The 22535-nt window shown below is 44.1% G+C and overlaps 1 protein-coding gene across 1 annotated transcript in view; it reads right to left on the bottom strand.

The window, feature by feature from the left end:
- CASZ1 (castor zinc finger 1) overlaps positions 1-22535 on the bottom strand; it is a 282546-nt gene that overhangs the window by 246031 nt on the left and 13980 nt on the right. The window contains exon 2 of the mRNA XM_061450109.1: positions 11258-11338. The gene's annotated coding sequence lies outside the window, so the exon portion shown is untranslated. The remainder of the gene's footprint in view (positions 1-11257; positions 11339-22535) is intronic.

The following is a 22535-nucleotide window of genomic DNA, read 5'->3' as shown; positions in this document are numbered from 1 at the left end:
AACAATCAACATTATGCCAGACAATTCATGTGTTTGCCTTCTCCTCCAGCATCACTGCCCTGCTCTGGGGTCCCTCTGAGGTGCTGAGACATCTTGGTGCACACAGAGAGGCCAGCAGGCTGTGGTGTCCCAGTGCTGCACTGCTGAGGCTGCAGCAGAGCAAGGCAGAGTGATGCATGGGGACAGTGCTCAGTACATTAATAAATAATCACCTCTCCCATGCTCTGCAGGAAAGCGTGACTTCACGGTGATGTGTGTGAATGTCACACAGAACCCAGGAGAGCTACTGCTTTGACTGCTAGCTTGGTTCCCCAGGGCCCTGCTTCTCCTTTGCTCTCCCTCCTGAGCCAGGCATCAAGGTAAGAGGCTGCACCAGTTGTTGCACACAGACACAGTAATACATCAGCTAAGATATCTCCATGCAGCTGATTCTCTGTCACCATACTGCAAAGGCTTTTTCACACATAACTACAGGTTCCAGAAAGCCACATTCTCCCCTTCCTGTCCCACATTCCACGACAGATGAAGTCACTCAAGTCACCTGGAACTGCAGGCTCCTGCTTGACTGGATCCCTGGAGTCCTGATGCCCCAGGCCCCCCTGCACTAATGCTGCAGCATAGGAAAGGGCTGTACCACCTTCTTCTGCATTCGCTGCTGTGCTGAGTCCAGGAAAGCAAGGAGTTTTGTCCAGGACAAACGAGGCACAGAAATTTACAGCATATGCTGGAGTGAGTTGCAGACTGGCGGGCCAGTGAGTGGCAGAGGACTGGCCCCCACTTTGGATTCACCCCAGATTCAAAGCAGTGACAGATGCACATTAAGACTGGGACACCTAGCTGGGACTGACCCCTGTGAACCTTACAGCAATTTATCTCATGCCACGCCAGACCTTTGCTTAATGTGGTCATTCTTCTCAGCTGAGCCCCCACTGACATTTACTGTACTGCTTCTCTTGTGCCCTGAGACATCACCTCCTGGACCTGCTCTCTGTGCCACAGACTGAGGGTCCCTCTGAGGCAAAGCCCTCCAAATGCCCTGCAGAGACCAAGCTGGATATAGTCATAGCTCAGTGAGAGTCTGAGCTCCACGTTCAGCACAGGATCAGATCAGAAAATGCTCTAAGTCTCCTTTATCGCTTTCTATGGATCTGGCCAAACATTTCTAAGCATTTGCCCTGCACTGCCCTTTCTGTTACCTTACACGTGCAGGCACTGCTTCTCCTTCACTCCCCACCACTGACTCATTCAGCTTCTTGGCAGGAGAAAGGGGAAGGTGGGCAGAAAAGCTGTTCCTAATTTCTTGTGTAAATATTGTGGCAGGACAGGGAAAGGGCCAGTGTGTGAACAGCACTGCGAGACAGAAAAACTTTTGCCCCAGTTCACTATTGGCCCTCACCCACGCTTGAAGGGGTATTCAGGGAGTGAGATTTCCCCTGTATCCTCTATGGGCATCACATCCCTAGCTCACCTCATTTACTCAGCTAAAGCATGTTTTATTAATCTGGAGTCTCAACAAGGTTCTTTGCTTCTATTAATTTATTAATATTGCTAATTAAATATCATATTCGCAAATGTAAATTTCCTAATAGTGTCCCTTCCATTTTCAAATTTAAAAAAATAGAAAGAGCAGCAGCAGCTTCTGTTGTCAATTGAAAGCAATTCAGCTTCATCAGAGCACGGGGCTGGCTTCTATCTGCAATAGAGGGAGTGCTGCTGGTAGTTTGGGCAAATATCCACCTTCTATCACAAGTTTTAACAACTGGATTTCAGAGCAGGAAGAAAATGGGGTGCATGGAGTAAATGGAAGGGGGTGAGAGCAGGGGGGATGTAGAGAGTTTGGGGTACATGGGAATAGGTAGCAGGCAAATCCCTTAGGAACTGGCACAGCAAGAGTGACGAGGGCAGGGGGCACACACATAGCCAGGTCCCAGGGACAGCACTGGGTGTAAGGGGAGGATTAACTTCACAGGCAAGTCGGGGGGGGGGTGTGTGGCTGGTGTGAGAAGGGTGGTGGAAGGAGATGGTCCCTCCAGAGGGTACGGGCCCCCCTGGAGAAACACAGTGGATGGGGAGATCCAGCGTCTGAACTGCAGTGTGCGTGTTCCCCATCTGACACTTTCACCCATGTATTTAGATACATATATTTGGGAAGATGTGATAATCTGAGGGTTGGGAGGACTGGGCTGGTGTTGCATTAAGGAAAGTTTTAAAAATACATTATATCATTTTTATTATTAATGGTAATGATAGGGGCCTGCTCATTATCTTGCCTTTTGTTCTGAGCGCTGTAATCTGAGGATGCTGTGGCAGTGGGAAAGGGATAATGCAGAGGTACTGCTTGATTTGGTTCTGGTTTAAAATTCCATCCTTCTTGATATTTATGATCAGAACCCAGAAAAATGACATTTTGTTGCCTTTTTCAAAGGGCTTATCGAAAGCAAAGAAACCTTTCTCTTACCTCCATTATGCAAAACAGACTTCAATAAAAAGAACTTTATACTCATTGTATGGATGGAGAAACAGAGGCACAGAAGGCAAAATACAAATCCTAAGATTACTGCTACGTATTTCTTCAGATCCCAGCCCTTTCCCTGGGTTGAATTCTAAATCATTTGCAGGAAGGCACGTACCAGGACATTATGAGAAATTTGGGTGCAGAACAGGGCCCCCCAGTGTTTTAGCTCTTGCTTTAAATGCTCGAGACTGACCTAGCCCAAACTATTAAGTATTTAGAGAGGTACACACCAAAACAAGGGAAAATACAGATCATTGTCTCCCAGCAGGTATTTTTTTCTTTACACAGGAAACAATTCCCAAATGAAATGCACAGATGGCTACAAGATCCATAAATGATGAATAGTACTGACCAGGGCCTTTCAAAATGAGATTTTATGGTGGCAAAGACACATCTACTCAGATTCCATCAGCCATGTACCTCCTGGGATAAGCAGGTCCATGTCCAAACACCTGTACTGAATCCCAGCTTTTCCTGATGTGTTCCATGTCCTTACACAGAGGCTGGTGAAGGATGAATGTCCTGCAGTTCAGTCAGAGGGGGCTGTTGTTTTAGGTACGTGTCAGGCAGAAAGGCACAATTATAGGGGCAGAGAAGGAGAAGGGCACAACAAAAACCCTTTTCAGTGTCCCACAGAGACAACAGGGAAAACCCTGGCTGAACTGGAAGGAACTGGTTCTTGTCACCTCACACACACTGGTCTCCAGCTGGTAATGATCTCTGTTGACATGAACATCATTTCCTCTGCGTCCTGGTGTGTGTAATTGAGTGGCTCTGTGATGGGGAGACAGCGCTGCCAGCTTCCCCGTCAGCACTTACTGACAGCATCAGCTCAGCTCAAGAAATGATGCCGAGGTATTGGCTTCTGATGCCATGTTATCTCCCCAGTTTGAGAAAGTAGAGAGCTCACCTCCCTGTGCAGATATAATAGGAGAGGACATCACCTTAATTCCACCTCCATTAGACCTCAGAGAGTCGACTGTGACCCCACTGACCTCATCAATATTCAAAAGCTTAACAAAAAAAGGCTATAACTAGGGAAGTCAGAAATAATGTAATGCAGTATTGATTATTTTATGGTACGATTAGGTGTAATTACATCTCTCAAATTTTATTTTAATGTTACCATCTACTACTTTTAGCCTTTTAAAATTATCCAAAACATCTCTGTTTAATGGAACGAACATGCCTTCAATTTAAATGTGAAACACTCTTTTTCTGCTAAAGTGTGACCTCAATATATTTGAAAACATAAATTACTGCTATGTATAAACCATAAAAAATGAATGATGAATTTAATTCTGGTGAAGCGTGAGGGACTGGGAATGCAATGGGGAAATACTGTTTATCCAGAGGAGAGGGGACAGCCCAGGTGGAGAGGAGGCGAGATATGACCTTCTCTAATGCTGAATGGGACATGACATGCGAAGGACTTGACTTTGGACATACAGACTAAGGGCAAAAATCATTTATTCCTTGAATCCAGTCCTCAGCTGGCCTCCTTTAGCATAGTTTCACTGCAATCAAAGGAGTGATACATATTTACACCAGCAGAGGTTTTTGTCCACTGTATTTGCTTGGCATTTGATTCCCTCCAGTTCTGCCAAGTGAGCAAAGATGGATGTTAACAGCCAGAGACCCATAGGGTAGCCTCTTAACTTTTCAATTCATCTTTCAGACCTCTTTGCACTGCCAGACTGGTGTAAAAAGACCTTTGCATAAACAAGAACAGGGCCCTAAGAACCCAACTGAACCCTCTCATCTCTCATTTGACAGTATCACCTCACCCATTATTAGAACTAATTACATTCATTACTGTGGATCTAGGCGCCGCAGTCCTGAACCAGGGCTCCATTACTGAAGAGATGAAGCAGCTGAGTGTCCCTACTCAACCTCTGCTGCAGAGCCTGCTCTAACAGATCAGTGTTTGGGTCTCTGGGTGCTATCACAAGGGGTATACTAATAAATAATGATAGCCCAGAACTGCTTCCTCAGTGACCACAAACAGGGATGATTTTTTCCTTCGGACCCCTGGTTTAAACATAAAATAAACCTGGACTTCACCAGTGCTATTGAGTCCACAGAGCAACTAGTATGCAAGAATAGGTTCAGACTTCATGTTCACAGTGTCCTCAACTTCCATCAACAAATATTTCCTTATTTTACCTCTAAATATGCAGGTAGGGAAGAAAGTATGCTCTCACCCATAAGTGTGTATCATAGTTCAAGTTTATGCTTGAGGAAAGGAGAAGCAGAGTGGCTCATAGGGTCACTGATAATGGTCTTAGAGCTCCTTTGGGCCAGCGTGAGTGACAGACTGTTAAATTAAAGTAATTTTCATATTAGTTCCTTCCCCACCTCCTGCCTCTCACCCACTGAAATCATTTAAGTCTAAGCTTTCTGTATCACTGGGGGGTATAAAGAAGGTGCGTAGGAGGAGAAATGAGAAAGACAGACAATTGAAACGTAACTGCTGGAGAATCTCAGCTTCTGTGCTAATGTATTCCATACACTATTTGCAAATGGAAAAGACTCTACACAATCAAGGTATCAAATACCTGGGGAGAGTTATCCTCTACTGTACCTCTCAGCTGTATGCTCTGAAGGAGACTGCACACAGTGCACTGCCCCTATCCCTGGCAGGACTGAAGACAGGGGTGGATGCAGTTAGCAAGCCATCCTGGCTGGGCATTCCCTGATCCCTGAGGTCAGTGACCAGGGGATCCACATTGCAACTGTACTCTTCAGTAGATCTTGCCTTCCAGGGCTAACTCAGAGTTCTATAAAACCATACACCACATCAGAATGAATTCCTTTGGAGGAAAATTAGAAAGGGAACAGGTCTTACTACAGGGTAAAATCCAGCTCTATTCTTTTAACCTGCAAAGATAACTTTAGGCAAAAGCCTGTAAACTACCTCAATTGTTAAGGAAATGTGGCAAACGAGAATTTATTCACCTGGAACAATATCATCTGGAGAAGCTCTGTATGGCTTGATGGTTTATTCAGTAAACTTCAGAGAAAGGCTTTAATAAGACCTCAAGTAGATTATCCATCTGTGTAAGCGCCTCGTATTCTGCTTTATCTTTCTTTGTGTTGCTAAAAAAGCACCAAACTAGTTCTAGGCTGAGGAGAGCACCAGATACGCTACAGCATCTTACATAGCAGCTCAGCAAGATCTTCTGTTTGGAAAGTGCTCATACACTGCTTTCCCCCAGCCCATACACTGTATTCGGAGCAGCAATTCCTCCACGCTGGAAGCACTGCCCTTCACAGACACTGTTACAGGAGAACTCATTCTGTAATGGAAATACTATCATTCCGCTTACCAATTTCCTCCACAAATCCTGACAAAGAATCAGAGAAAGAGCTACAATCCCCTCTGCAGACTTGGAAGTGCTTTTAAAAGAAAGATACCACTCCTGTTTATACAGCTATGCCTACAGAGTGGTGCCCCCATGCTTACAGAACGGCTTTAGCCCTTCTGGATGAGCAAAATGTGCCCATCACTTTGGCAGTCTAGAACATGCCCTGATCCATTTAGCCTATGCTATTGTACTTCACCTCAACAGACCAACTTCAGCAACTTGTACGAAACACTAAGTTCAGCCTCAGGAGCAGTACAACATTAGCTGAAATAGCAAAAACAAAAAAATCACTTGGAGGAAAAATCAGAGCAGCCTCAAGTCTTACGGCAGAAAGGTTACACCAGCAGAGATCCATCTGCTAGACTGCTCTGCAGGAGCTGCATTTTTGAACATTAAGCTAAACTGAAAGCCACAAACCCTTAGGTAAATTTATTAGGTGGGTTTTCCCTGGCACAGCTGGATCAGCTCCAGCCCAATCATGCAAGTTTACTGAGAAGACAAAAGTGTTAATTTTAATTATGTGAAGCAAAGGAACCATCTAGTCTGGCCAATTTCTGAATTTAGGCTTTTTGAAACTCACGTAACTCATTTTAGCACCAGTCCAAGCTGATAATACAATGGGCTGTGTAAAGTGGTAACTGCAGGATGGCTCCTGATAGTTTTTTAAGGCCGGTCTTTGTTGCAGAACTACTGATATGGACTTACCATGAAGGACCTGCCTGTTTAATCCACAACTTTTCAAACTACCTGCCAGCAGTTCAGTGAATTCAGCAGCCAAACATCCCAGGATGCTCATCAGCTGGACTTGCTGATTTGTTGCTATCCATTCTTTCAAGTGTTCCCTTATCTGCTTTACATCAACAGCTTGGGTGCCAAGATGCTCATTACTTCCTAATGGTCCATATTCCATTTCTATATTTTTCTTCTTAAAGACCAATTAAAAAAAAAGTTAAGTAGCTCAGCCATTTTAGCCTCACCATTGATTCCAGCTTGCTCCTAATTTATTAATGGGCTTACCTTCTCTCTCGTATTTCTTTCCCCCGATATACTTGGAAGAGCTCTCATTATTTATTGTGGCCCTTTGGGCCAACATTAACTCATTCTGTTTCCTACCTACCCTGAAAGCTGGAAAGGTTTCTCCATTTGCCTGCTGGCTTCTTCCCCATTGCTGGATGAGTTCAGCCATCTAAAGGTTTTCAAATGTGAAAACTGAGGAAGTTCTGTATCATTCCTATTCAAGTCACACCAACTCCAGCAAGCCTCTGAGATTAAAACCTGCATGTTGCAGTATCTCAAGAACACAGAAATGGCACAGTATTTCAGGAGCAGAGCAGTTTAGCTAATCCAGATTCTGCTGCCATTACTTGAGAAACAAGTGCTTTGGAGAAAAGCCCAAGAAACCTGACAAAATTGGAATGAAAATAACTTCACTACAGAAAACTCCATCAGCTTCATCCAGAACAAAATACAGGGGTCCACCATTACAGGGTGCCTCGAGGGAGTCAGGCATGTAACTTCCCTGGTTTTGCTCTGTATGGGAGAATCCCAACCTGTAAGGACAGTTGCATTCGCTGCCAGGATTTAGTGGATTTTCTCTCTTTTCAAATGGGCACATTATTCACAAGACTAAAGCAGGGAAATCCACTCCTCCCTGGCCACAATCAAGTTTCACATCAATTAGGCAAATTGACATGAGGTTTAACATTTTCCCACTTATGTTTCCAGAAGTGCTCTGAAACCGCCTCAAATGGATATCCAAGCTAACCTTGCCCTGTAAAGCAACTTCAGGTAATGCTTTAGAAGGTAAAAGTGTTAACCAGAAAGGCAGAAGTATGATCAGTGGTAGATGAGCCAAACACAAAATGTTTGTAAGAATAAAAAGGGACATCTTCAAAAAAAAAAAAACCATCACACAGGCACTGAACGAACTCACAAGTCAGCCATAAGGTGAGCCATTTACAAGCCTATTCTAGAGAAAAAATAATACTCCAAAGATTTCAGGTGCCTGTATTGTAGAGAAAATGGAAAAAGGATGCTTATGGAGGTGCAAATAAAAGGTATAGGTGTGCACAAGGGCCTGTTTGTACATCTGTGTGCAGCAGAATGTTTCTCCACTGGTGAATGTGTTTACACACACAGAGATCTTCTGCTTGCTCATTACTCCTCCTCCACCCCCTGGGTCTGCAGTAGTGACACAGAAAAGGCTCCCAAATACACATTGCCACTTCACCACGAGTCACTCTCGGCTATGCACAGACTCTGCTCTCATCGTGACTCAGATTTAGAGCAAGAAGACTAAAGAATAGTTCACAATTGTGCTTACTCCCAGTTTTATCTATCATTTTTCAAGTCTCGTCTGCAGAAGCAGGAGTGGAACCCAGTCAGCAGGAATGTTAATCCCAAGGGGACACCAATCCCTGGGGATAGCTAAAGCCCTGCTTTGTGTTTAAAGAACATGCAGTGACTGGTAAGGCAAATTGTGTGTCTGCATTTCCCATGAATATCCCTGACCATCTATTCCCAGCTCTCTTTTCTATTTAAAGTTGGCATGATGGATGCTCAGAGAGATCCTGGATGCTCATCCCTAACAGAGAGTACAAGTATCAATTCTCCTGAGATAATTCAATTTATCCATTATCATCATCCATAGCAGAGTAGCACCTAGATGCCGTATAACGCTGAATGGACACATACTAAGAGGTTGCTCCTATCCAGGAAAAAAAAAGTCTGAACAAACAAAAGGGAGGAAGGAAGGAATGAAAACCAAAGCACAGGGAGGGAAAGCTTCCCTCCCCTTGCCCAGTCACACCCAGCAAGTCAGTGGCAGAGCTACAAAGGCAGGATTCCTGATCCCCACTCCAAATCAACAAGTATAATGTGAACAGCTAAAGGCTTGAGTAGCAGTCTTTGGGTATGCACGCTCAAAACTTGTTACCAAAACAGGGCAGATCACCAGCTTCCCCTCCCTGATGCTTTTGTTCTTTATTGTATCAGCACTGGATGGCATAGAAGCTCCAAATATAGCAGCTCAAACCTCTTGCCTATTCCCTACTTGCCGGCAAAAAGCCTGTTTTGATATTTGCAGGAGTGAATTAATTTGGTATTCCCGATACCATCTCAGACACACCCCAATGACACTTACACCCACAGCCACAGAGGCTGATAACATCATCAGCTGACTTCTCAGCTCAGCAGCAGTCTTTTTTCCCCCGTTTCTAGGATTATGAAATACATATTTTGTGTGGCTGGCTAATGCCAAAGTTACAAAATCCATGTAATTAAGATTAATTTAAGAGCTGGATTGGATCGACATGTGGCATCCACCCAGTAATTAAAAGAAACACTTTGAATTTCAAGTGGCTGCCTTAATATTTCACCCTGTGCTGGCACCGTTCACCTCCATTGGCAAAGCAGGATGCCAGTGCCCAGGTGTGAGAGGCTGGGGGCCTTTGGGTAAGGAAGGCTGCTGCATCAGGAGTCAGATGCCCTCTTCTGGAAGGTGTGCACATACTATCCATACTGGACTACTCAATTCAGTGCTGGCATGAATAAATGTATGTATATCCCTGGCTAAATATGCACAAACATAACATCTATGCACATATACACAGACTTACATACATATGACCCACACCTTTCCAATGTCAAACATGCTGTACATAGTTGGTTACCTGCAATGATGACATCTGACATATTCTATGAAAGTTTATGAGTTATTTCTGAAAGGCTGGGCTTTTGACTACACATACATATGTGCATCAGCTCTAGAGAAGGGTATGGATCATCCGTATGTGCTAGATTTTATGAGCCACGCACAGACAACACTGAGGTGGGTGTGTTCAAAGTTGTAAATAAAGTATTCCAACCCAGTGGAAAAAACAGTGACCAACCTTTTGTACAAGTTCATGTGGATGGCCTTGCATGTTCTCTGAGGGTCCTTCCTGCCCAGCTCATCTCTCCACAAAATCTGATCACTGTTATTAATTATTTGCACTGTTCTAGAACCTTAGGTCTTAATCAGTCTGACATTGCCTTTGTTGTATAAACAAGGAAGGGAATCTACTAACTGCCCTGAAGAGCTTACAGTCTATAGTAGTGTTTAAACCGCACTATATGCTGAAATGTAAAACTTCAGGTCCCAAGATTACCTTTCATTTGGAATGAGTCCATTTACCCTTTGGGAACAAAATGAAAAATAACACAAGATTTGGAATAACTTAGTTTTTCAATTTGCCTATGTTGATCACCTCATGCATACACGGGAATAGGAACAAAGATACATATATGCACCTTGGGACATACTGATGTGTATGCATATAAGCACATTAATTCAAAAAGGAAGTTAATTTTGATGAGATGATGTACATGCACATCAAGTGTGTCAAATGTACAAGAATGTGCGTACATACAAGGAGATTACACATATATGACCATATGAGCATGGCTATGAAGGTCCTTAAGCAAACTTGTCAGAGAGGACGCAGACTGTGTATAAACATCTGGAAAGATGCACAAGACCAAATGTTTTTTCACTTCAAAAAAGTTAAGAATCTTTTCCAAATCCAGATTTTCTCTTGGATTCTACAGCTGCTGAGTCTATTTGTTTTATGTATTTTTTATAATCTGAATTGCTCTCGTGCAAAGACATCATTTTAATGCATTTAGAACAAAACCTCTCCCTCTTCCGTTTATGACAGGGTCACATCTTTGGCGGAAAAAAGTCTACTCCCAGCACAGCACACTGCTCTCTTCAGCACCTCCTGTTGGGTGCAGTTAGACTGGTCTTTTCAAATACATCCCTCCCACCATTTAACCCGTGGCCTGTGGCTGAATCAGAGATCAATAAGTCCCTCATAACAGCTTCTGCTGGATGAGATGTAAACCAGCCCCTGTCTTTCTGCCTTATTCTCTCGGTATCATTCCATCAGCACTCAGTGCTGTCTGAGTACAAAGCTTTGATCAAACTAGTAGTTTCCCTTCCAGACATCATCATGATCCATATCCAACTATCCTTCAGCAGGGCAGGCTCCAACACCCCTTATTAGTGTATTTGCAGAATTGTAGCAAGTACAGGCTGGATGAGAACTTGTATATATTTAATATAATCTAAATAACTGAGCAAGTACTGGATTTAGTTTAGTTTACAGATTGGTTATTCCTAATTCTATTACACTTCCTTGTGTAATAGAATTAATGGTGTATTAATAGAAATGTATGCTACTATTTATAGTGTATTAATTACACTATTAATAGAAGTATAATAGAATACTACACTTCTATTACGCTCTCCTGACAGAGGTAATCCAGTCACATTTCTGACATTAAAGCAAGCCACAAATACAAGAATCAGATAGAAAGGCAAGTATAACCTTACCTGTCTGTGAAACACAGCCGTATCTGGAGTGCAGTACAGCAGATGTTCAACAGAGTATGGCACAACTGTGGTCCAGCATGCCTGCAATTTAAAGGAAGAATGTGGTTAACATGCTGTCCTGTACCAACTCTAAATCAGTTAGCAGGTTTAAATAAAAAGCAGCATATCTGTATTTTGGCAGCTTATGCATAAAAGCAGGGTAGGGGCAAAAGGACTTGTTTGAGGTTATCAGCAAGTGATCCAGCAGTAGTTAGAAGTAGAATGTAGAATTAAGGAGCAATGCAGCATTGTCTACTTTTCCAGCACCTCTGCTCAGTTATACTTAGAAGTACCATGAGATCTTTATCACCCAGAGATGACCATAAGGTCACCCAAATGAGCCTGCAGAAGCTGCTGTAACTAATAACCACCACAAGTTTCCATGGTGAGGATTAGAAGACAGCCACCTCTTCTGATAGTAGCAGATCTCCTCCCTTCCCATAGACAGGAAGCCTACCTGCACCTGAGGCCAAGGCCCTGCAGCAGGTTTGGAGGTGTCAGTGTACTCTACATGTGTTCTCATTCTTAGGGAAAATGTTCATGATTATTTCATTTTGTGGCAGTAATGGAAAATACATTTTAGTGCTTGTGTTCTGCATTTGCAATTCATGTTCCCATACATGATTACATTAAGTCTGTGTTCTGTCATTTTTGATGAATGTAGCTTGTTTTCTGTAAAAAACAGACTCTGGGATGGAAAGTGACAGAAGTGAAGCTGTAACAAAGGATGATCAATTTTTTATGGCCAGCACCAAATGCAGGGGAAGTCCCTGAATGTCTCTCTGAGGCTGGGGACCCTTCAGTCACCGGCTGAAGTATGACCCATTCCTGTCACCATACTGCTCCTGGCAGTCACAGGGCAACAGTGGCTAATACTGCTTTCTTCTTTTGCCAAAGTTGATAAACTAGCTTGTCATTAATAGGTCAGTGGCTGAGAGCAATTTGGCTTCTGCAAACAAACGTGCACAGGTAAAAAGCAAGCAGCACAGCAAGCAGCAGTGGGTTGCTTTGACTCACTTATTAGTACAGTAGCATCTATGATCCTCAGATACATTGTGCTGAATAACAGAGACCCTGGAGCAGGGACTGTCACTCCTGAAGTCAAAAAGCTAAGAAACAGAAGGAGGAGGAGGAAAAAAAGGCATGAGGAACCGAAGTGATTTACTCAAAGATAACTCTTGGAGGCTCCATTGGAGATTATCAGATAGCTGCACTAAGGTGACAACCCAAAGGACTTACTCAACTTCCCAGTGATTTCAGATTGAAAAAACAGAGTCATGCAGGTCTGGCATTCTGCTGGAGGTTTCAGCTGCTCCTGTTCAGACTGAGGCCCTGAGTAAGAAAAATTAACCCCCTGTGTTTGTAGGGACAAAGGGTTCAGCTCCAAAACCTGGACTGTGTTGGCTTTGTTCAGATGCTCATGAGCCAAATCTCAATCTCTGAGACTCAACAGTAACAATATTGAAGTTGAGGAACTGACACTAGAGTTTTCCTGCTTCACACAAGCTGAGGATAAGGCCTCTTGACACACATAACTCGAGCAGATTCTGCTGTTCAGAATTCTTACTCAGGCTTCAGTGGAAGAAGTTGAGGGGCTGCTGGATCTGCTTCTACCCCCCCTCCCCCGGGACATGTGCTCACCATAAGCAGATGGTTTCAGAGATTAAGTTCTAAGGAGGCATTAGCAGGAATATCTGCACACAGCACCCGGCAGCTGCCTGTGCTCACACCTGTTCTGAGTTTCACAGCTTTCAAAGAATCAGTGTTCAAGGCTTTTTTGCCCTTTCCTTGTTTGGGAAATAGAAGCTTTCCGGGCAAATGCAGAGCTGGCTTCTATACACATGCAGGGGTTTCCTCCCCTTTGCAACCAGATTCCCTGGAGCTGCACCTTAGTCCAGATTTTTGGCTCTCATAGGCTCTGAAATAGAATCAAGCTATTTTCCTAATCCAGAAATCACAAAAACAAAGAAGGCTGCATCTTAAGTAGAAGTCAAAAGCCCTCAGTACACTCACAACTGTTCTTTACCTTTAAATACTAAAGAAAATGACTGGATCACAACTAGTAATTCTAGTGCAATCCTACTGACCCATCCACCACACTCACTGTGCTTCTTTGTCCATGTTTCTCCTGATCATCAAATTTAACTCCAACGGATCAACAAGGAAAGTGGCAGCAGGTAGCACCTGGGGGTTCTAACAGTGCTCTCAGTCTCCTGGGCTTGTGGTTAAAGAATCTAACGCCAGGTTATGCACTGCTGAGGATGGTGTCTTGTGACATATGATATCACTGAACGAAGCTGAAGGTGCTGAGCTTGGGTCACTTTTTACAGGTAGCTGGAAAGAGATCTTCCTTCATAAGAGGAATTCAGGCACAATGTAATCTGGCACCTGGAAATGCAGCCAGTTCATGCCAGCAACAACAAAACCATCAGCAAAGCAACCATGCCAGATCTGTGTCTCTGGTTTAGCCATACTGTCTAGTTGTTTGCCATCAAAATCAGGTATTTCACAGCCTACTAGAGGATCCAAGTTGCCACACAACAGACAGTAAAAGTTATGTACATACAATAATGACCATTTCATTCATTCATGTGTACTTGACTACGGGAAGCTAGGGGATGAATAGCCATTCTTGAGTATTCTTCATGTATAAATCGAATTCCTAGTGCACATAAGCACTTACGAATGCACCTAGTACTCCTCAGAGCTAGTGTTGATGTGCTTGGGTGCACGTGCTCACTACTATGTCAGTACACACAATCCTCCTCTGCACGTGCCATCTCCTGTTCTGGTAACCGAAGCAAGTCTGATAACATTCAAAAACCCAACCTGCAGATAGTGGCGAATCTCCATCACCATGTTTGGAATTAAAGATGTTTATCCAAGGTGATCCATAGCCCTTTTCTCAGGCCTAGTGTAATCCCCACCCTCTTCTATAGCAGACAGCAGGAATAGCCTTAGTCTTCACTCCCTCTCCTACCCACATGATCCAGTGAGATATGAACATGAAGGGGATGCTGCTGGTAGCCAAAAACATTCTAGGCAAAGGCACAAGGATCAAATAAGAAAAAAAAAGGGATAGAAGCAGTAAACAGAAATGAGAGAAAAAGAGACTGGGGCTAGTACAAGAAAGCAGAAAGCAAGCAAAAGGTCAGGGAGGAGGTGGAGAAATTTAGACTTCATAGAGCCAGAAAAAAGAAATGAATGTGGAGAGGACAAAGATGCCCCTCACTTGCCCATGGCATTGTGCCACTCACTATCCCCCTGGCCCAGGCACTCCTCACTGCTGTGCCAGCAGCGCTCATTGTTCATTAGCAACGTGCCATCTGCCTGCACCACGGCCAAGGCACCAACCTCGGCAGTCAGCAGGGATCTGCTGGTGGCACCTGTCGGGACACTCCTCGGATACCAGTGGCTTTGCACCGCACACACTTGTGCTCGACGCGCTCTGCCCCTCCGCACCCCCCGCAGGGGGCGCCACCTGCGGGCCGCGGGCGCCGCGCTCCGGCCCGCGGAGCCAAGGGAACAGCGGGGCACGGGTCCCGGGGTTAAACCCACCCGTCATCCGCTGCAGCGGGCCGGTGGTGCTGAAAACGGGCTGCCACCAACCTGAGGTGCACATCCCCCAACACTGCCGGGACCCCAAACACTCGGACCCAGGGGCTTCCTAACACTTTCTATGCATCTGAAGAAGGAACCCACAGCAAAACTGGTGAAATGCATGGGATGAACTGCATTGGTCACTCACTCACTGCTCCCTTCACGAAAGGTTTTGTTTCTACTCTTTGACACTTTTCAGAAGCTCAGAAAGTTGTTTATAGAAAAAAAACAACCTCAGAACTCCAGAAGCACCCACATAATTACCACAAGAGTCTTCCTTTCCCAGAGAACTCTGCTATCCCTTCCTTCCCTCACTGTTAAACAGTACACAATATTTGGTATCAGGATTACAAATGTATTTTGAGACCAACACAAGGGAGCTCTAGAACCCTCAGAGGAGAGGTGAAAGTGGTTCCTCCCAGCAAGGGAAGGAATGCCTGTTTTCCCCTCCCAGAGAAATGAACGAACAGTCCCTCAAATCCCAATGGCCCAGCACACAGACAGGCTACATGGCATCTTGGTGAGACTTTTCTACTATTGATCACTTCTCTTTCATCCACTCACAGGGACTTTACAGCTTTGCTTGTGACCCTGAGGCAGCAGGAGCTGACGCTTTGCCAGATGAATGAGATAAAACCTAGTTCCAATGCAACACAGCAAACCTCTTTAGAAAACAGTTCTAATGAATTTAGATGAAATATAGAATATAAGCAAAACCCCAGTCAGATATCACGTGGCCTGAAGGAGCTCTGGATTAGGAATCGTAAAGGTTAGCGGTCCCAGCTCATCTCAGCAAACCTCTACCCACCCTCCACCATCAGGGTGCACACTACTCATCATGCCACGCTTCCATCCCTCTTGCCAATTGCAACTCCCAGCCCCGCGTGGCAGTTTATACGGTGTTGTGAGGCACTCTGGATGACACCGCCAGCGTCACCGAGTGACACAGCTACGTCCTCTCCATTAGACACCAGAGTGCCACTCCTCATCTATCGACCATTTCCTCCCATCTGACAGCAACACGTTCAACAGAAGTGGCGAGCCGCTGTCAGTACCAGCACCGTTACTACCGCACCAATGCCAGCAAGATCCACTAAGCTCAGAAGATGTTAGCGCCATTATTTTAGATTCTAATGCTAGATCCTTTTTATCTCCCTCTCCATCACAGCCTCTGAGGATGCTGGTGGGAGAGAGAAAATGGCCATATAGCTTGGGCAGAGGCTGTAGCATTAGAAACCTAAGAACCAGCTCCCAGCTCTGCCACTGGGGCTCTGCCATAACCATTTCACCCACCAGTGCCTCAGTTTCCCCATGTGTAAAATGAGGAGAATGATAATGACCTACCTCAGAGGGTGAGGTTTGCAGATGGGTTAGCGACCAGCACTACAGAAACACCCCCTACCAACAAACACCCCAGCCTGGCACTGGAGGAACCGAGGGCACCGCATCCTCCCCTCACTGATCCTGCTTAGGGAGAAAACTGCTTGGCAGAGCTCTCCTGCCTGCGACTGCGCACATGTCCAGCCAGCTCCATCCTCATCGAACCACCCTGCGTCTATTTGATAAAGACGAATATTGCTTTTTAAATAAATATAAAAACTCCGCTTCCTCCTTGGCGAGTTCATTTTGAGTCATTTTATCTCTTTCCTCCCCCTAGATTTTTCCCCAAATAATGTGATTAAGTGAGTCAGCGTTCTGCTTTCCCTGACAGCCTCTGGATTTAATTCAGTTTGAGGACTGTGACCTTTGACTCCTTTTTACTATACTAACCCAGCTAAGAGAACACTTAGTGATTTCTCCGCTTCCTACTGGGAGAGTATCTGGTGGGGGGCGAGGAGGGGGAGCAGAGGTGGAGGGGGGGAGGAAGAGAAACAAACTTTCACATAAAATTATGGTATATGGATAATTGAGAAGTTTAAAAACATGAATCTAATTGTGCTGTCCCTTGAGAAGCAGATATTGAGCCATCCTATAAAAGGCTTGGAGTATCCCAATGGTGATTTATTGCTAAATCCTAGTATTTTTCAATACATTATAGTTTTTAAATTGTGTTTAAATTGAGTGTAGAAGAGCAGAGGCCATTAGGAGATGCAGAAATGATGATTATATTTAAATATTCATGCACGCAGTACCTTATTATTGAATCTGAACACTAACAAAATCAATATTAAGTGCGGTTTGACATGAATTTATTTATGAATTTCGACTTTCTAAGTACTGTATTTTTTCACTCAAAAATTGTGAGTATAATGTAGTAATGATATCAAAACAGAGTGTCAGAGAGCATTAGCTGAGGAGGTTATAAACCTCCGTATTACAGGGCCCCATATCGCCCTCAAAAGTGCTTAGTGCACAAAACCAAAATGTTTTGGGTTGTTGGTTTTTTTGAAACACGTAAATACACACACACACACTCCCTCAGAAATAGGAAGGAAATTCTCTGTCGGAAATTGCACTGCAGTGGCTTTGATTGCTCTACCAGCCCCCTTCAGGGACCAAGCAAACTGGGATTTGAAGACCAACAAAGCTGAATGGAGTGCTCTGGGCATGCGGTTTGTGGGGGCACCTCAGTGCTCTGAGGGGAAGCTGGCAAAAAGAGAACAGGCCACAAGTGCAGGGTGTAGCCAGGGTCCCAGCCAGAAAGGAACCAAGAAGCCACAACTGCTGTCCTACTCAGCAGTGCTGGGTCAGTCACATTGGGACCCCAGAAGGCAACACCAGTCAGAAGCATTCTCATTGGAAGAGTCTGGTGCTAAGTTGCGCTCAGACTGGCTGGTAGGTCTGGTAGAAAAGGAAACCCCCAAAACGTAATGCAAAGGGAATGGGAACAGATTGGGGGTCTCTATTCACATGCTATGTGCAGTATGGCAGGTACCTCAAGCAGTTTTCACTCAAAATGGTGCAAAAATAGAGAAAGTGGTTAGAAACCCCCATGGCAGGGGGTTGGACTAGATGATCTTAAGGTCCTTTCCAACCCAAACCATTCTATGATTCTAAATCAGCCCCTTTGTCCCCTCAAGAAAATGCTTCCTTTATTTCGCATTCTTCCCCTTCAAGGTGTTAGTATCTCAAGCAGGACACTCAGTAATCACATTGGAACTTCCCCAGGAAAGAGAAAGACAGCTTTTGAAAGCTTGGCACTTAGTGCCACTCATTTACCCATGATCAGTTAATGGTAGAGCTGCAGCAATCCCCCTGCTTCGCTGATTCCTTGTCCTTTCAATTCAGCCATAGCTGCTCTGTTACCACTGACACCTGTGGAGACCTGGTAGGTTCTGGATGGAGCTATCACCCCCTCCTGCTTCAATGATCAGAGATTTCTGGTAATGGGGAGGGCAAGAGGAATAATTCAGAACAAAGCCTTGACATAAGGGGACACAGAGGAGGGGGTTGTGCAGATCTATCTACAGATAAGTGATGTATATTAAAAGCTACTGCCCTTCCTCCCCCACCAATTAATTTCAAATGTGAGAAGAGTTTTGAAGATTTATTTGCTATTGACAGGAATCTGGAAAGAGCCTTCCACAAGCTGTACTGTGCATCCTCCTTTGAGTCCAGCCTTGGTTCAAAATACTATGCAGCCCACAGGAGGAGACACTCACTCCACTTTCCTTCTTTAGCATAGATCACTCCTATCCTGGCATTGCTCCCAATGGAAAGGGCTACCCTTTCTGCTTGGGAGCCATATACCTACAAGAGTCAGTCCACTTAAGACAAACCAATTTTGGTAGCTTTCATTCAGTCCATCATCAGAAGCCCAGAAGGGGCAGCAATAGATATCATGGCCAGCAGATTTCTCCTAGTCTTTGTTCTCTGTAGAGATGGAAACAGAAAGAAAACATAGTCTGATCAAAGAGAAGTATCATTCATTTTCATCTTTGATTTCACCATGAACAGGAACCAACACTTACTGAATCCAATGCAAAGTCATACTGCCTTCAGTGAAACCAAGAGGCCAGATATTCAAACGGTTGGTACCTAGGAGGGCTCAAGCATTTAATTCCAAGCAGACTGTTGAAGAGCATAGCCCAACATACTCATAGTTTCCTCAGGTCTCTAAAATACTAGGTGTTGGCAAGCAAGAGCCAAGGATGCCAAGCAAACTGTACAGGAATGGTGCTGCAGTCCTAAGGGAAATCTATTCTGCTAGGAAGTCTTCTTTCAGCAAGGCAAACAACATTCTGCGAAGTGCAAGCTGAAGACAATACATCCCTGGAAGTCCTTTTTGGATGCAGAATTTCTGCTAAGATTAATCTTTCCTTCCTCCTTACTCTCAGGCTTGCCTCTCTCTTCTCTGCTCATGCTAGCATTTCCCAGTACAGCCTGCCAGGCTCTTAATAGATTGGCAACGTTCTTCAGGGACTGGAACTGACACAGAAACACGTCCCCTCTTCGAAGGGGTTTGATCACAGAGCACTGACATGATGGCAGATCACACTGTCTACACAAGAGGCCACACACAACAGGGCAAGCAGCAGCAAAAACATCACTCATTAAAATTAATTCCTTTCTCATTTTCATCTTAAAAGGGATGCTCAGATTTAGTGGTCTCAGCTGAGTCTCTGATGGAGAGAGGTCTGCATTAACAAAGCCCAGCATACCCAGTTTGACTAGGTTTATGCTCTGCAAAATGGATTTGGTGACTTTTCCAGGAGTCAGTGGAAGAGCCCAAGACTAGGGGACAGCATTGGAAAAGACTTTGTGGGTCATTCTGATGTCCCTATTATCACGTATACCCACAGCATATCATCTCTTTGTTAAACCCAAAGTGAAGGATTCCAGGGACCATGGAGCTGCGGGGAAAGCTTACCAACTGAAAGGTCTGAGACCTTTCATTTCTACAAGGAATCCAAACAGCAACAGCAGTTGTGTTACAGACACTGAAGCCTTGCTCAAAATCAGGGAATCACAGTACTGAAAACAGTAAAAATGTATGAGTAAGACCTCTCCCTTTCTATTGAGCTTGCAACCCTGCAGAACCAAGGGGTCCTACCAGAGAAAAGGGGAAAAAATGCATTTTGTAAGTGTAATGCACAGAATGGGATGTGCCCTAGATAAAGCTTGCAACAGAGTGTGGAATCAAGACTGGACAGCATGTGCACCAGCATACTGCCTTTACCACAAGGTCTTGGTTCTGACCTCAAAATACATCCTTGGTAAGAGATGCAGTATAAAGGGCACTCAGGAACATTAAGCAGCCAACCTCCCTCTAAGCTTTTGGTTTAAAATAGTTCTTAACCACACTATGGCTTCCATCAGTGCCACCTTCTGTGGTTAAGGACAGGACAGTTTAGATGCCTTGGGAGAGGACACTAAAGTGTCACCGGTCTGACCCAGGTCCAGCATTTCCACATTTCTCAGGAGATCTCTTTCCCAGAAATGCTGAACACCATCTTGGAAACCCTGCACACAAGAGATGTCTAATGCTGGCATTATTTCTAACACTAACAACTCGTTAAATTTTTCCACTCTGCATCTGTATCAATATTTTAACACAACTGTTACAAGGAAAATTGCTTTTTTTTGTGTGTCTGTATCTCTTCCCTCCCCTCCTCTCTCATTAAATCAGCATGACAGATTTTAGCCTATTCCATAACTAAGTGAATATTTCGGAAATTTAAAATCCCCAAAGTACAGCAACGGCTTCTGAAAGCTTTCCAGTGGTGCAGAGTATGAACAAACTCCATGGACCTAGATCATTCCCTCCCCTTATTGTACCTCTATGGAGGCTGCTGTGAAAGATTTAAAAAAACCAAAACATGGGATCTACCCAAATCTCGAGGGGAGATAAAGAACCCAATACACAACTTACACTGATGTTGATAATCCTATTGAGAAATTAGTCCTGTTGTGGTCATAGTGCTGAATCTCATGGTTTTAACACCACCACTGAGTTAGATCTCATAACTTACAGCTGGCTCAACTTCATTTAAGAGGCAACAGAAGGAGTGGGGCAAGAGGGGATCCATTACACTAAAATGGAAGTCAGACATTAGGATATAGATTGTACGATCTATAGATAGAAAAGGAGTAAAAAGGTCCCATCCAGATCAGTTCACAGTATGTGCAGACCAGCCACTTACTGGTATTTGGAGATAAGACTAAAATGCAATAATGAAAGATAATTACCTCAAAGATCAGCATAGACAAAATGGTCTGTAGAGGGGAAACAAGCAGAGTATTCTCAGAGACAAGGGGAGAAGAAAAAAAAAAAAGAATCACTGGGGAATGATAAGAGAACCCCAAGAAGAAATTGGGAGGTCTTTGACATGGAATATTCGCCAGCATTTTTAAGGAGGGGTGGTGAAGAAAGTGCTATCACCAAGGAAAAAAAAAACAAACCCTCTTTTCCAGTAAATCGATGTATTTTGCTCTAATTTTATTAGGAATATAAAAGGAGCCTTTAGAAAAGTGCTTAGAGAGCAGAAAGAAAAAAAGAAGAGATAGGGAAGGCTAGCAGTGGAAACATTAGTCTGTCTGTATTAGGAATCCCATACTCACATTTTATTGTTACTGTCAGGATGCAAAAGGCAGCGCTTAAAACAAAATAATACATAATGTATTACAGGGGCATAAACATCAGCAGTCATTTTTATTTTAAAAAGAAAATGCAAAAAAAATGGAGATAGCTTGCAAGTGAGGGATCCAAGGCACAGCATTTATATCTGTGTCCACTGAGATAATCAAAAAGGTATTAGAGCAGCTGATGGAACAAGGTACCACAACGGACTCCTCAGCAGTTTACCACTGCTGTCATTACAAGGTGCCTGTGGAAGGCTGTTCAAAGAAATCACGGGGGTCAGTTTTTAGGCTGGGTGGGATTTTACTCCAGCTCTAAAGATGAGAGGGTATTTAGGGAAATGAACTCCATACTTTTGAATGACTAGTAAAGAAAATGGGTTTTGTACATTTGTGCATGTTTTAGAAGGAGTGAAAGGGTAGGGAGAGAAGATGCAGAAATAGGAGTCGCTTGTTTTCTAGCCAGCCCTTTTCAACCATTAGCTTCTGTTGTACTTGCCTTATCTATGCTGACTTCTGCTTTTTTAGAGGGAGCTTTCTTAGTTTCTGCCCAGCACACCTAAACCTCAGAGTCTAAATCCAGCACCTTTTGTCATTACCATAAGTAAATAAGCTTTATAGTAACTGCCTGGCACAGAAGCAAGCAATGCATGTGCCATGTCTTGTTTGATGGGTCTACTGGGGAAAACTAGGGGTTCTGTTGCAGCAAGGACCCTCTCTTCCATAGACTCCACTGGTCAAACACCTGAATACTGGGTAGTTGAATGAGTTGTACTGTTTCCTTCAGGTATCCGTCTCACAAGGCTTGTATCTTAGAGTCAACTTCCATCAGACTTTGGTCCTATATTTAATGGACTGCTTTCCTACCTCCTGTTAGCTACACTCTGTTGCTGCCTGGCTTATCCCCACAAAAACATGGGCAGGGCTCTGTCCTGCCACTGCCTGGTCTTCCGCACCCTGCAAACTGCACAGCTGGCTCCACCTGCCTTCTTTAGCCTTCTGGTTCCAACATTATCCATTCACCAGGAAAAGAGGAATCCTTTTCTCTTAGGAAGTTTCCAGAGTTACACCTGCATCTGAGAGCAGCCACTGAAGTCAGGAATGCAAAGAAGACCATGTG

This window comes from Pezoporus flaviventris, unplaced genomic scaffold, assembly GCF_033815535.1.
Source record: "Pezoporus flaviventris isolate CSIRO_AGI_PZ_B2104156 unplaced genomic scaffold, CSIRO_AGI_Pfla_v1 ptg000009l, whole genome shotgun sequence".
In the NCBI taxonomy this organism is placed as follows: Eukaryota; Metazoa; Chordata; class Aves; order Psittaciformes; family Psittacidae; genus Pezoporus; species Pezoporus flaviventris.
This window is presented reverse-complemented; position numbering and strand designations above follow the sequence as displayed.